The sequence below is a fragment of the Schistocerca americana genome, chromosome 5 (assembly GCF_021461395.2).
Source record: "Schistocerca americana isolate TAMUIC-IGC-003095 chromosome 5, iqSchAmer2.1, whole genome shotgun sequence".
Taxonomy (NCBI): Eukaryota; Metazoa; Arthropoda; class Insecta; order Orthoptera; family Acrididae; genus Schistocerca; species Schistocerca americana.
In genome coordinates, this window is record NC_060123.1 from 314,075,039 (window position 1) to 314,089,131 (window position 14,093).

Here is a 14,093-nt window from a genome sequence, read left to right on the forward strand (position 1 = left end):
GATATGGAGGGGCGCGTGGTCAGCACCCCGCTCTCCCGGCCGTTGTCAGTTTAATGACTGGTGCCGTTACTTCTCAGTCAAGTAGCTCCTCAGTTTGCTTCACAAGGGCTGAGTGCACCCCTCTCGCCAACAGTGCTCGGCAGACCAGACGGTCACCCATCCAAGTGGTAGCCAAGCCCGACGCCGTTTAACTTCGGGGATATGACGGGAACAGGTGTTACCACTGCGACAAGGCCGCTGGCTTTCTGCAGATACAGCTTTCCTTAATTTATTGAACAGGGTTTCGCAAGAAGTATTTCCAGTTTCTTTCAGTGGTTTCCATTACGTTCCCCCAGCGTTTGTGTTACATTTCGTATCTGCTAAACCGACTTATAACGTAGCTTGCAGCATGTCACTGAATTACACGTCTGTTGTCATGCCTACTTGTTAGGATCCAAACACTGGAACTGTGCAGTTGTTCGCACTAGCTTATACGATTTTCCTTAACCGTTGCATTACATTTTCCCAGAACCCTTTCAGGAAAGTCTGTCACCCTCTCCAAAAATAATTTTACGTGATAGTCCCATAATCTTATAGTATAGGGTTCTTTCTCGTTTCGAAAGAGGTGCCATCATTTTACCGCGTGGAAATGCTGGCCAAGCCTTTTTGCAGTTATTAAGATCGCCCACTGACGATTTTTTCCTGTACACAACAGGAAACAACGTTACAGTGCCTCTGATTCTATCTGATAAATCGTTTCTGCACAATAGCTGACAAAAATGTGGAGCACCCAGAAGAGAAGGAGAAAACAAGATGACATATCGTGGGTTGAGAAAGTGACTGATGTTATTTAAGTTTTTACAATACCGAGTCAAATTTATAAGAAACTCAGCCCCCTCTGGCCAGGATACACGCAGTCGTTCTTTTGGGAAAGGTGCCATAAGGACGACGTATGTTCTCCGGAAGTAAGCTGGCCCATAAATGTTCCTACTGGTTCTTGATTTCATGCAAACTGGCTCTGGAACGTCGAGCGGTTCTAGGCGCTTCAGTCCGGGACCGCGCTGCTGCTACAGTCGCAGGTTCGAAACCTGCCTCGGGCATGGACGTGTGTGATGTCCTTAGGTTAGTTAGGTTTAAGTAGCTGTAAGTCTAGGGGACTGATGACCTCAAATGTTAAGTCCCATAGTGCTTAGAGCCATTTGAAGCGTCTGAACCATGCATACTGGCACTGGAATGGAGTTGACTTCCGTATTTGTCCACTTTCGGGAACAAATCTGGGCAGCTTTCTGGCCATAAAAGTACTTCAGAATCACGAAGAGAGGTCATAGACAACTGTACCATATGTGGACAAGCATTATCCTGTTGAAAAATGGGGCCATGGTACTATCACTTAAGAGGGACCACATGAGGACGCAGAAACTCAGTGGTGTACAATTGTGCCGCCCGAGTTTAAACACGTCTGCTGGCCACTAACTCCCCAGACATGAACATTATTGAGCATATCTGGGATGCCTTGCAATGTGCTGTTAAGAAGAGATCTCCACTGCTTCGTACTTTTACGGATCTATGAAAAGCCATGGTGTCAGTTCCCTCCAGCACTACTTCAGATATTAGTCAAGTCCATGCCACGTCGTGTTGCCGCAGTTCTGCGTACTCGCCGGGGCCCTGTACGATATTAGTCAGGTGTACCACTTCCTTTGGCTATTCAGTGTATATTCTTAGGTGAAAAGATATTGCAGTTAGAAAGCATTTTTTTTTCTCTTGGGGCAACGCATCGAAGGTCGCGCAAATATTCGGACTTCATTCATTTAGTATTTGAGAATGAAAGTACTTTGCTACTTCCAAAAAACTTTACAGAGAATTTTAACCTATACGAAACTACTTCTCGTTTACACCCCCAGCAAAACGATGAGAAAAGAAAAGTTTATCGCTTACTACATTTTCACTTTTCGTGTAGTAAAACTGCTACACCAGCCACGACCTTTTAATTTATTGTTTTTTCACTACCGACTCTATTCGGAACATAGTTTTCAGACCATCTCCACATATACCATTGAATGTACCTGCAAAATTATAGTATTGTGAGACTCATAGTTCAGGAGTCTTGACGTCATAAGCGTTTAGGTGCGTGAAAAAGTACGAAGGGTGTACAATATGTAATACAACTTATTGTTTTTCTCGTCCAGTTGCGGTTGAAGAAAGACATAATTTTCTGTGGAACGTCGTGAAATATTGCGACTCAGCTCCTATAGTTTCATGAGGTTCCCGTAGCTGGCGGTGCTTTACGTAGCCTTCAAAGTGGCGTCTGTATCGGTGGTGCGCAAAAACAGAGCATAGGCGCTTGCAGAATATCTACAGAGAACTTGCAGTGAACAAAAGCTCAGTGAGTCGTTGGGCGAGGCGTTTGTTATTATCGCAACAAGTTTGCGCAAACCTGTACGATCCCCCGCGTGCCGACCGGCACTCCTGCAATGTTGGAACGTCCGGACAGTCTCATTTGAGGTGATCGACGGATCACAATCAAAAATGTCATTGCACAACTGAACTTCTCTGTTGGTAGTGCTGGCATACTCGTCCATCATTTGGCTACTCAAAGGTATGTACCCGCTGGGTTCCTCGTCGCCTAACAGAAGACCATAAAGAGCAACGAAGGACCATCTGTGCGAAATTGTTTATACACTAAGCCGCTGATAGTGACAGCTTTTTGTCGGACGTTGTCACAGACTATGAAACTTTTTCATCACTTAAAACCGGATACAAAACGGGAATCCATGGAATTGTGCAACACCATCTCTCCCGCGAACAAAAAGTTCAAAGCCGCACCCTCTGCTGGTATTGTCATGGCGACGGTCATCTGGGAGGTTATTCTGTTTTATGTCCTCCCTCATGGGGTAACGATCAACTCTGGAAGGTGCTGCCCTCAGGAAATTGAAGAAACGACTCCAACGTGTTTGTAGCCACAAATATGAAAATGAACTTCTTCTTCTGCTTGATAACGCAAGGCCTAACACAAACCTGCTCACTCGAGAGGAGCCTTCAAAACATCATTGTATTGTTCTTCCTTACCCACCCTACAGCCCGGATCTCGCACATTCCGGCTTCCACCCGTCTGGCCCAATGAAAGATGCACTCCGCGGGAAGCAGTACGTGGATGATGGGGAGATTATTTAAGCAGAAAGACATTGCCTCCGACGTCGACCAGTAGAGTGGTAGCATGCGGGCATAAGGAACTTGGAGTAAGGTGGCGTAAGGCCATCGCATTGAACGGAGATTATGCTGAAAAATAGGTTTTCTAGTCAGAAGGGTGGGGAATAATATGGTGTAGTTAAATCCTGATGAAAACCAAACAGCTTTCAGAAAAAAAAGTATTGTATTACTCATTGAACGCTCCTCGTGGCTTCTGCTTAAAATGTCGCACAGTAAAACTTAAGCATCAATCGTGATGTTTCAATTTTTTACTTATTTACTACAAATTCCATTCGCAACAGGCTTTGCAGACAGCTTCCACAAAAAAACCTGAATGTACATGCAAAATTATAATATTGTGCGACGCATAGTTCAAGAGATATAACGTCATTAACGGTGCAATGCGCGAAGAACTCTTCCTATTACGCAAGTACACATCTACTTATCCACTGGTGACGAGCTAAAGCATTATGATCACCTGCTTAACAGAATGTTGTCCACCTTTGAAGCGCAAACAGCAGCGTTTGATCGTGACGTGGATCTGACAAGTTCTTCCTAAGTTTCCAGAGCCATGTACCACCAAATGCCTACCAACAGCTCACGCAGTTCCCGTAAATTACGACCCGTTGTGTGGTGGGCATGTAGTCAGCGCCTGATGGCGTCCCGCGATGCTTGTGAAGCAGCTTTACGAGTGGATGACAGTGGATCCGGACACGACTATCGACATGATGTCACAAGAAGCGTGATATATCTGACCAGAAATTGACTCAAGGTCCAATATCGATATGCCCACTGTAATTGTAACTGACAATGTAGTGGGCCAGCCGCTGTGGCCGAGCGGTTCCATGCGCTTCAGTCTGGAACTGCGCGACCGCTACGATCTCAGTTTCGAATCCTGCCTCGGGCATGGATGTGTGTGATGTCCTTAGGTTAGTTAGGTTTAAGTAGTTCTAAGTTCTAGGGGACTGATGATCTCAGATGTTGAGTCTCATAGTGCTCAGAGCCATTTGAACCATTTGGCAATGTAGTCGCGTAGACGTGGAAACACGTGAGTGTCGTCTGCTGCGGGGCCCAATGATCAGCAATGTGTGGTGAACGTCGTTCTCATCACATAAATCTGTTAAATAAATGTTTGTTTTCTGAATATCTGAAGTATTTATTTCTTTCAACGTGCTACAAATTACAATCAGTGAAGCAACCGCAAAGAAATAATAGCAGCAATGCTTTCAGAGTTATTTCTCTCTTAAATAACTCCGTGTGCTACAAATTTCTAAGAAGTTGCAGTCCCACATTTGTGGGATCAGAAGCTCTGGCGTAGCGTCTAAATTCAGCAGCATGCTCGAAGTTCCCAGGTTCGAAACTTATGCAAGCTGTACTTTCACAAAATGAAAATAAACTGTCGTTTCACGTTTTTACGCACTCGAATTCATGCTGTCATAAATAGTTTATTTAAAAATATTTAAGTTGCTTTCTATATTGGTTCGTGTCTGAAATTTAACCCAACTTTACAAAACGTAGTATGAACTGAACTCAAAATGGTTCAAATGGCTCTGAGCACTATGGAACTTAAAATCTGAGCTCATCAGTCCCCTAGAACTTAGAACTACGTAAACCTAACCAAACTAAGGACATCACATACACATCCATGCCCGAGGCAGGATTAGAACCTGCGACCGTAGCCGTCGCGTGGTTCCAGACTAAAGCGCCTAGAACCGCTCGGCGACACCAGCCGACTGAACTGAACTGTAACTGATCTGAATGCAGCTTGACTTTATATCAAATGAGCAACGGAAGTAAAACTATTATCTGGCCCTAATTAAAATTTCCACTTACTTCGCATCTTGACAACATTGTTACAGATTTCTCGAAAGCACAACAGCCATAAGGCAGCTCCTAAGCTAGATTTCTGTTTCTAAATACATATTCAAACTGTTGCATGTGGTAATGCGAAATGATAAAATGTGGGGTGGGGAGACATAATTCCTGTGAAATGATATTCCAAGACAACGATTTTAGAATCAAATATACATTCAAAAAGACTGAGTAATACTTCGCGTGATCTTTACACATGACATTAGTCTGAATAATACTATGCTTAATAAGGTGAACAATATTTTTAAAAAGGTACAGTGATAACAGAGAATTTCTATAAAAATCAAACAGCTTAGTCAATTAATATGCGAATCCATGACTCGGGGAAGTGGGGTCGTCATTCTGTCGGCTCCGAGCAAGTTAATTAGCTGACAATAATCATTCCAACCTGCGCAATGCTGCAGTCTTACCTAAAACTTCTTCTCCTAAAAAATAACGACTTTATTCAAAATATATTCCTTTCACCTTTAAATGAGTAAATGATATTCATCCTTGCTCCTTTCTTCATCTAATAGATACAGTCACAAATCCACACATCACTGCTAAATACGGCCATCATCTACCACACTTCAACTAAGAATGTATCAGACGGCGCAGAGGCAAAGCCTGTGCCATGACAAGACCAAAGATAATTTAACAACAACGTAACTTGTTCTCACTCTGACGAGCACATCGATGACATACAAAAATCAAAATGACGTGACCACCTTACACACACACTATCAGATCAGAAGTATTCGGACGTCTGTTAGTGAAGATTAATGTAGGTGTGTTAACCCTTCGTTTAATGAGATTGGAACACTTCAGGGGACACTTTCTGTGAGGTGTGTGAATGCCTGTAGAGGAATGGCAGCGCAGTCTTCCTCAAGAGCCGAGATCAGATAAGGCAGTGATGGGGTCTACAGCGAAGTCGACGTCATAAGTCATTCCTAAGGCGTTCCATTGGCTTCAGGTCGGGACTCCGGGAAAGTAAGTCCTTTTCAGGAATTTCATTGTTCACAAACCATTGCCTCACCAATTCTGCTTTGTGAAGGTTAGATTGTCTTGCTGGTACAGTCATCGTCTCCAACTGTTCCTCTACTGCAAGCAGTACACAAAACTGTAAAATTAGATCATGTCCCCCTGCACTTAGCTCTTCTTACGCTATTGTTGTGTACTCATACTAAGGGACAAACAATAGTGAGAGATCTTAATCGCACTATCTAAATACGCACAAGTAACTGATGACTTTTGAAAGAAACGTTAGTAATCTTTTCTCAAGAAGTTCTGCCCATTATTATGAATAGAGATGCTGTAAGTATTTACAGTAAAACGAATAAAAAATAAATTTGAAACTCAAAGTGGCACGCTCTTTTAGCGATGGGATTACACTAATAGATCAGCAAGTGATCTTACAAACAGTCGAAACATATGGCTTTAAGAAAACTGTTAACAAGTAATTCGTAAATAAGTAAGCAACCAATAGAAAATTTCGTAGTACTATTTTTGCCTGAAAGAAGATAAAGGAAACATCACTAATACTTGGTGCAGATGAAAAACGAAGATTCCTTCGCCCCGCCCTCCCCTTTTTCTTAGTTGTTTTTCTGACTTGGCTGCTGTATCCCGAGTATGAGTCGACGCTGTTATTCTTGACAAAATACATTTGTTGCCAGTTTGTCATAAATGGCACCAACAGAGGCTAAAATCTGGTGTCAACTTGATCAATTGGCGTGATAGCCTTAAGCAGAGAAAATAGCCACTCAGTTCTCGGTGACCCAGAGGCCGCCAGCAGCTGGTTCCAGAATTACGGCCAATGTGGAACAGACAGTGTCGATTGGCACATGAGTTATCCTGCGAATATACACGTTTATTAATAAATCCACCTACGCTTCAGAAGACGCTACCCGTGTGAGGTGGTCACGGTGTCTGTCGCCCGTCATCACATCGGAATAACCTGTTAGGCAGTGCACTACGAGGTTTATTAAATACTCATTCATATTGAATGTAAATAAGTTATACACAACTGCAACGAGTCACTTTTTTGAATAATAATGCTTTATTCTATGAACCGGTTTTCGAACCTTTTCAGGTTCATCTTCAGATGGTTTCAGGAGGATCCGGGAAGTTACATCATTACTGGTAGAAGCATAATGCTGGGTGCTGGTTTGCCTCCATTTTGATGTCCAGAACACTTTCACACAAACTATATTAGTTTACACATTGATAGTGACACTTTTCCAGCATCCAGCATGCCCTTTGCAACTGGATCGTGGTAGAGTAAAAGTTGGCAACCAGAACAAAAATGCTCATGTCATAGCACAACAGAGACAAAAAGGTCGTAGGCAGAGTTAGAGATGTAAAGGGAGGGACCTAGGTTTTCGACTTATCCTGTAGCTTCAAAGACATTTAAATCAAAACATCTTGACATATTCACTCTTTGCCGGCCGCTGTGGCCGAGCGGTTCTAGGCGATTCAGTCCGGAACCGCGCTGCTGCTACGGTCGCAGGTTCGAATCCTGCCTCGGGCATGGATGTGTGTGATGTCCTTAGTTAGGTTTAAGTAGTTCTAAGTCTAGGGGACTGATGACCTCAGATGTTAAGTCCCATAGTGCTTAGAGCCATTTGAACCATTTTATTCACCCTTTTTTTACGAGTTAACCCCATTTCTCCAGCGCAGTGATTTCTCTTAGCTGCAAGTGTAGGAACACCTGCATCTTGCAATTTATAGGCTAAAGTACCTGATCCTGTTCACAAAATCCAAAAGATTCGACAGTGATAGTAAACAACGTATACATGTAATAGCTAAAAAAGTTTTTTTCTCAGGGGGATAAAATTTCTGGGCGTGGATTTATTCCTGGGGGGATCCTAATACAGGAAGTATCTGAGAGTGGGGGTGCATCTGTAATAGGAAATATCCCAGAGGGGGAAGCAAGCATCCTAAACTTTAATGACACGTTGTGCCATATTGCATGAGATGACAAATGCCGTGTTGGATGACATGATGTCATGTGTTATTTTATAACATGTGACATTATGTGTCATCTTACTTTACTTGACAAGAGATATTATATTACATGATATGGTCACTAATAATATCAAGTAAAAAAAGCACGAATATGTCAAGATGTTTTGATTTAAATTTCTTTCAAGTTGCCAAATGAATCGAAAAGCTAGCTCCCTTCTTTTGCATCCTTAACTCTGTCCAGGACATATTCGGCTTTTTTTGCTGTGGTGGTAGCATTTCCCTTTATGATACCATTATAGTGCAACATGATGTCGAAATGACACGTAAAGTTAGATACAGTTAGGACTACCAGAAAATGCAGTTTATATTGGGAAAATCCTGGGAACGTGAAGCACGTCGGCCAGTCGGGTAAAGATTCTTGTGTGGTTTGTTCTAGAGTACCATCTCTGGTAGCCTCGTCGTCGAAGGAACACTGAGCCATAATAATTACTACATTTTTCTGATTGACTTCAGCAGCAATCTAGTAAGACTTTAAAAAATTCATAATAGAACTGCAAAATGGTTCTGAGCACTATAAGACTTAACTTCTGAGGTCATCAGTCGCCTAGAACTTAGAACTAAGTAAACCTCACTAACCTAAGGACATCACACACATCCATGCCCGAGGCAGGATTCTAACCTGCGACCGGAGCGGTCACTCGGCTCCAGACTGTAGCGCCTAGAACCGCACGGCCGCTCCGGTCGGCATACAAGTGCAAGAGCTGCTGATAAATATTTATTCACTTACAACCAGTTTCGGTCTTCAGAACATCAAGAGGTATCTTAAAAAATATTTATAACAGCTTGAATAGCAACATTAAAACAGTGGATTTAAATAACATAAAATTTATCCTACGTCACTACCGTCAAATAGCACAATACGATACTTTGTCAATAATTTACCACTTGACAGTAACAATGTAGGATGAATTTTAAGCTACTTTACGCCACAACTTTAATATTTCTGTGCCATAAATGACTAAGATATCTGATTAAAATCTGAAGTTTGAACTCGGTTGTAATAAAGAAGTATTTATTAGCACCTCTTCGTGGTAAACCATGACTTTTTTTTAAGTGCTTACGATTTGTGGGGCACAGCCTGACAAAATAACCTCATAGCCCTGCTGGAGGTTCATGTCGAACAAACTCAGTGATGTACTGCAGGGGTTGTTATCGGTCTGTTCTGGCCTTATGGTAAAATTACGGAAATTATCAGGGAACTGGAGTGGGGTTCTTTGGAGGGAAAAGATGCTGTCTGCACACTAAGTGTTGCTAGCTGAAATTAGAGATTAAGTGTTATAACGTGTGAAATCCCTCTGCTGCCATCATTAATTTTATATAATCGTAACGACAAAAAAAGAAGCACAAACAGAGGAATAAGGCTATTCATTTACTCCTGGCTCCAAGCGTTCATAAGTCGTTAAAGGGAGTGAGCAATAATAGAATGCACTAAAACCATGTCTTCCACATATATCCTCAATAAGCCGTCATACGATGTACGGCGAGGGTACCTTGTTCCACTGCTAATGCCTCCCTTTCTTGTTATACTCGCGAATCCCTCAGGGGCAAAATGACTGTCTGCCTGCTCCCATTCGAGCACTGACTTCTCTTGTCTTGTCGCTCCATCTGCAACATGTACGGTGGTGCAAGTAGAATTGTTCTGCATTTTGTCACAAATGCTATTTCTCTAAATTTTCTTGTTAGTGTTTCGCGAAAAGAACGTTATTTTTCGTCCATGGATCCCCGCTTGAGTTCACGAAGCATCTTCGTAAAATTCCCGTGTTGGTCGAAGCTACCCGAAACAATCCTAGCAATTTGCTTCTGAATTGCTTCGATATCTTCCTATCATCCAGTGTTTCTTACAGTGTTGTCCGCAGGACCATGGGTTTCCTTGGAGATCACTCAAGGGTTCGGCAAAAATTAAGCACTTTTTTCGTAACATTCAAGAAAGTAACTAAAAGACAATGTAAATTAACGGGTCTACGAAATTAAAAAAAAACTGAAAAATTAATAACTCTCGTTTCCCTTTACTAATCTGGACATTTGGTACTAGTACTACAACGATGACGAATAACGCTGTATTAGACAGCGACTAAGCGGAAACCGAAACGAATTAGATACTTATCCAACAATAAAGGGATTTTTAGAAGAGGAAGGTATTGAAGAAGTTGTGCATCACCTCGAAGGTTTGAACGAAACGTTTAGGCAAATTTTCCAAATGAAAAGGAGATTGAATATCAAAATTAATTGTGGGTTAATAACCAATTTATTTTAAAAGAACGACGTTCGACCATTTCAGCAGATGAAAACAAAACTTTTATTGAACTGTGTGATCAATCGTTGGAATTAAAAAGATGCTACTGGAATTTGGAGTAGTTTAAAGGAAGAATATCAATTGTCGCAAAACGCTGTGTTGGTGCTTTTACGTTTACAATAACCACACAAAAACGGAATCCGTTCAGACAAAAAATGATCATAGCAGCGGACATGATGCGAACCTGTCATGAGAAACAGAGTTTTAGCCATACAATCTATATTTAGTATACGCAGCTTTAATGTGACGTAGAGGGGATACCAAACGTTCGAGCAGTACTCAAGGTCTCGCACTAGTGTCCTGTATGCGGTTTCCTTTATCGATCTACGCTTTCCCTAATTCTCCAAATAGACTGAAATTGATCATTCGTCTTCCCTATAGCTGACCTTACGTACTCGTTGCATTTTATGCCAGTTTGCGACATTATAGGTAGATATTTACTTGAAGTGTCTGTCTTAAATAACGCACCACCAGTACTGTGCTCGAAAGTTACAGGATTATTTTTCCTACTCATTTGCATTAACTTACATTTATCCACATGTAACCAGCCTTTCGTCACATGAAATAGAAATTCTGTCGAACTCATTCTTTATCGTCCTACTTTCGACAACGACCACACTTCTCCATACACTATGGGGTAATCAGGGAACAGAAGCGAACTGCTACTCACGCTAACCGTCAGTTCGTTTGTGTTTAGAGAGGACAAGAAAGGTCCTGGGGCACGTCTGACGACATCTCCGCCTCACTGCTTTTTTCCAGTCTCATCTAAGGGTAAAGCGGTTTCCAGAGAACCTAGGGAATGATACGTGTTTGGTGTTATTCCCACAGCACCTCATGTCTAGTGACCAATAGCGACAGATATATCAATACGACAGCATTTACGCAGGATCCTCAGTGTCGAATACGAAGTATACTTACTGAAACAGCCACTTCTTAATTAAGTGACCTGCACTAAAGTGTTTGTCAGTCGTTCTCTGCTCTTGGACATTATGGAGCGGTGCATACGTTACTAACGGGATTCACTGAACGATTCATGATCTGGGCGACACCGCACCGAGTCCTAGATTGTCTCTTATTTAACATTACGGAAGTTGTATGCATGAATCAAATCCCCTGCGGCCTAGGTTGTATAATAAGACGTTTCGTAAGTCAGACCTACAGATTTAAAGCGTGAAGAGAATGTTAGGTATTTGCTTTTTCTCATGTTTGGAACATATATTAATTCTATGGGTTATGTTACGTCATCAACGAAATATGTTAGATCGCACAGCCAGAATCTTGGAGCGAGAACGATTAGTTTCAATTTATTTCACAAGAAACTGATTTAGATTAAAAATCAAAATGTGTTTATAGATACAAGGAGACAAATCTGTTTTAGTTTAAATTGATATTTTGGAAATCTACATCCATACATAAAAGTTTTTAAGATGAAGAAATTCTCACGACAATGGTTACGCACAGCTGAGCAGAACGCTCGTACTAAAGTATTAAACACAAATAAAATTTAAAAGCCAGCCAATATATTTAATATCAAGCAGTTGTCATGTGCTGCAAGGGCAGTGCAGTTCCTCTGATTGCCTTCTTATAGAGGAAGACGAGGTGCATCCATTTTCGGGAGTTCGATTCCGTTATTGCATCCAGCCGCACAATTAAGATGGTCTATTAGAAATTCGTTAAGATTAGCAGAGATTGGAAATATCGCTTCCGTTATAAGGTTCTTTTTATTTAAAACACGACATAAAAAGAACCTTACAACTGAAGCGATATTTTCAATCTCTGCTACGATGCTCAGTTGCGGACTGCTTGTCATTACGCCTGCTAGTCATTAAGATTAAACAAGTTATGAGAAAATTTGTATTCATAAAATATTCAAGATGTCATTTAATAATTAGATGTCACATGCTTAAATTTTGTTTTGCGAATTGCGGAGAACAATGTGTTATTATTTAACTAATGATACCGTTCCCATTTAATGTTCTGTTCCCAGAGGCTGCCACTACTCAGTGGTCTAAATTGTTTTTGTAAGATCGGTCCATTACTTAACTGCCTCCCTTGCGGCGCAGAGACCATAATATGTAATTCTAAAATTAATGAATCTAATTACTGCTCAGTTTTAATCTCTTGTCGTTTGCTTGATTTCAAAGATTTACGTTGCTACAGAAGAAGCAGTTTTGCGCAGGATTTGTTTGAAAGTGAAATCTGCAATGGTTGCACCTATAAAGCCATTGAAGATAAATTTTGAAGCAGTTAATACGAAAACAACGATAGAGCTCTACACCATTAACGGTAAGAGTCGAATTCCTACTGTGGTGAATGTCGCAGATGTAGGAACTGAAGGAGAATTGGCGAAGCAGCTGTAGCGAATTGTGTCTCAGGTTGCCTACTGCGGTAGGCGTCATACAATTCGCGTGCGAATATTCGTGCCTTAGAACGAAGAAGCGATATTACTTCTTCACTCAATAATATGAAAGAGTAACAGTGTAAAAGCAGTTAGAGCATAAAAATTCCTTCATCCTAAACTTGTTGAAAACATATTTGATTTTACAGAAAACAAAAAACAAGTATCGCAGAAACCTTGCAAAAATATCACTGAAACAATAAAAAAATATAACGCAAACGCTACTAGAGCTCGTAAAGATACAATTTATTTTCATAAGTAAGGTGCCTTATGTTGTGAATACGTCTTAGACTGTCATTCAGTCTCGTGTTACCGATGTGCGAAATTTCTGCAAGCGGGTGTTACGCAGTGCTGCCTACCTCGTAGGTGCGCGGTCCACTTTGCAGAAACGTGGCACGTGTTGCTAGCGGGGAAACGATAACACATGTCTCCACATGTTTACAAGCAATCATATACATACCTTTGAACCTGGGAAAGAGATTTAACATCGAAGATGTACTAAACATTTTTTGCAAAGTGATTTTGTATCGAGAGGTATTAGGAAATATTGTTTTGAGTGGATTAAGTTAAATGTAAAAATACCTCTGCAACTCACCTGGCTAGTAAGACGATAGTTGTATATTTCTTATAGTTCTACCAAGAAAATATATCTTCCAGTAGACTAGGATGTTCGTTATTTTATAATGTCATCGTTTTCTTGTGTTTTATTTTTGCGTATTTAGCTGAAAGAAAGTTTCTCACATCAAAATTGAAAACATCAGGAAGTACATTGTTGAAGAATAATCAAGTGCGCGCCAAAAATTAGCCTTTCTGTTTATGCTACACTAAACTACAGCGCTGTGAAGGGAGCAACCATTACACATATTCAAACGAACCCTTGCAAAAAAATGCTTTATATGTAATATTAGAACTGTTTCTAGAGGTGGGAACGTGGAGTCTCACACAGTATCACGCAAAACTGTATATATGATAAATACGTGCAGCCAGTAGCCTGTTGCCGTTCTGGTGTGCAGTCCGAAGACTGGTTTGATGGAGCTCTCGAAGGCAGTCTATCCTGTGCGCTCTCCGTCATTTGTGTATGGCTAGGCTATATCCTACATCCATTTAAACCTTTTTATTGTGTAAAAGCCTTGATTTCGCTCTACAATTTTAAGTCCTTCCTTTGCCTCCTTCCTTTCATAACCAATCTGACTATGTCTTGACGGTTCAAGTTGTGTACCATAAACCGATCCTTTCTTTTAATCAAATAGCGCAATAAATTACTTTTTACCCCATTGCGATTCAGTACCTCCTCATTAGTTATTTTACCTTTTATTTAACTTAATACACTAAAACCAATCTTTCATGATATGTGGGGAAACA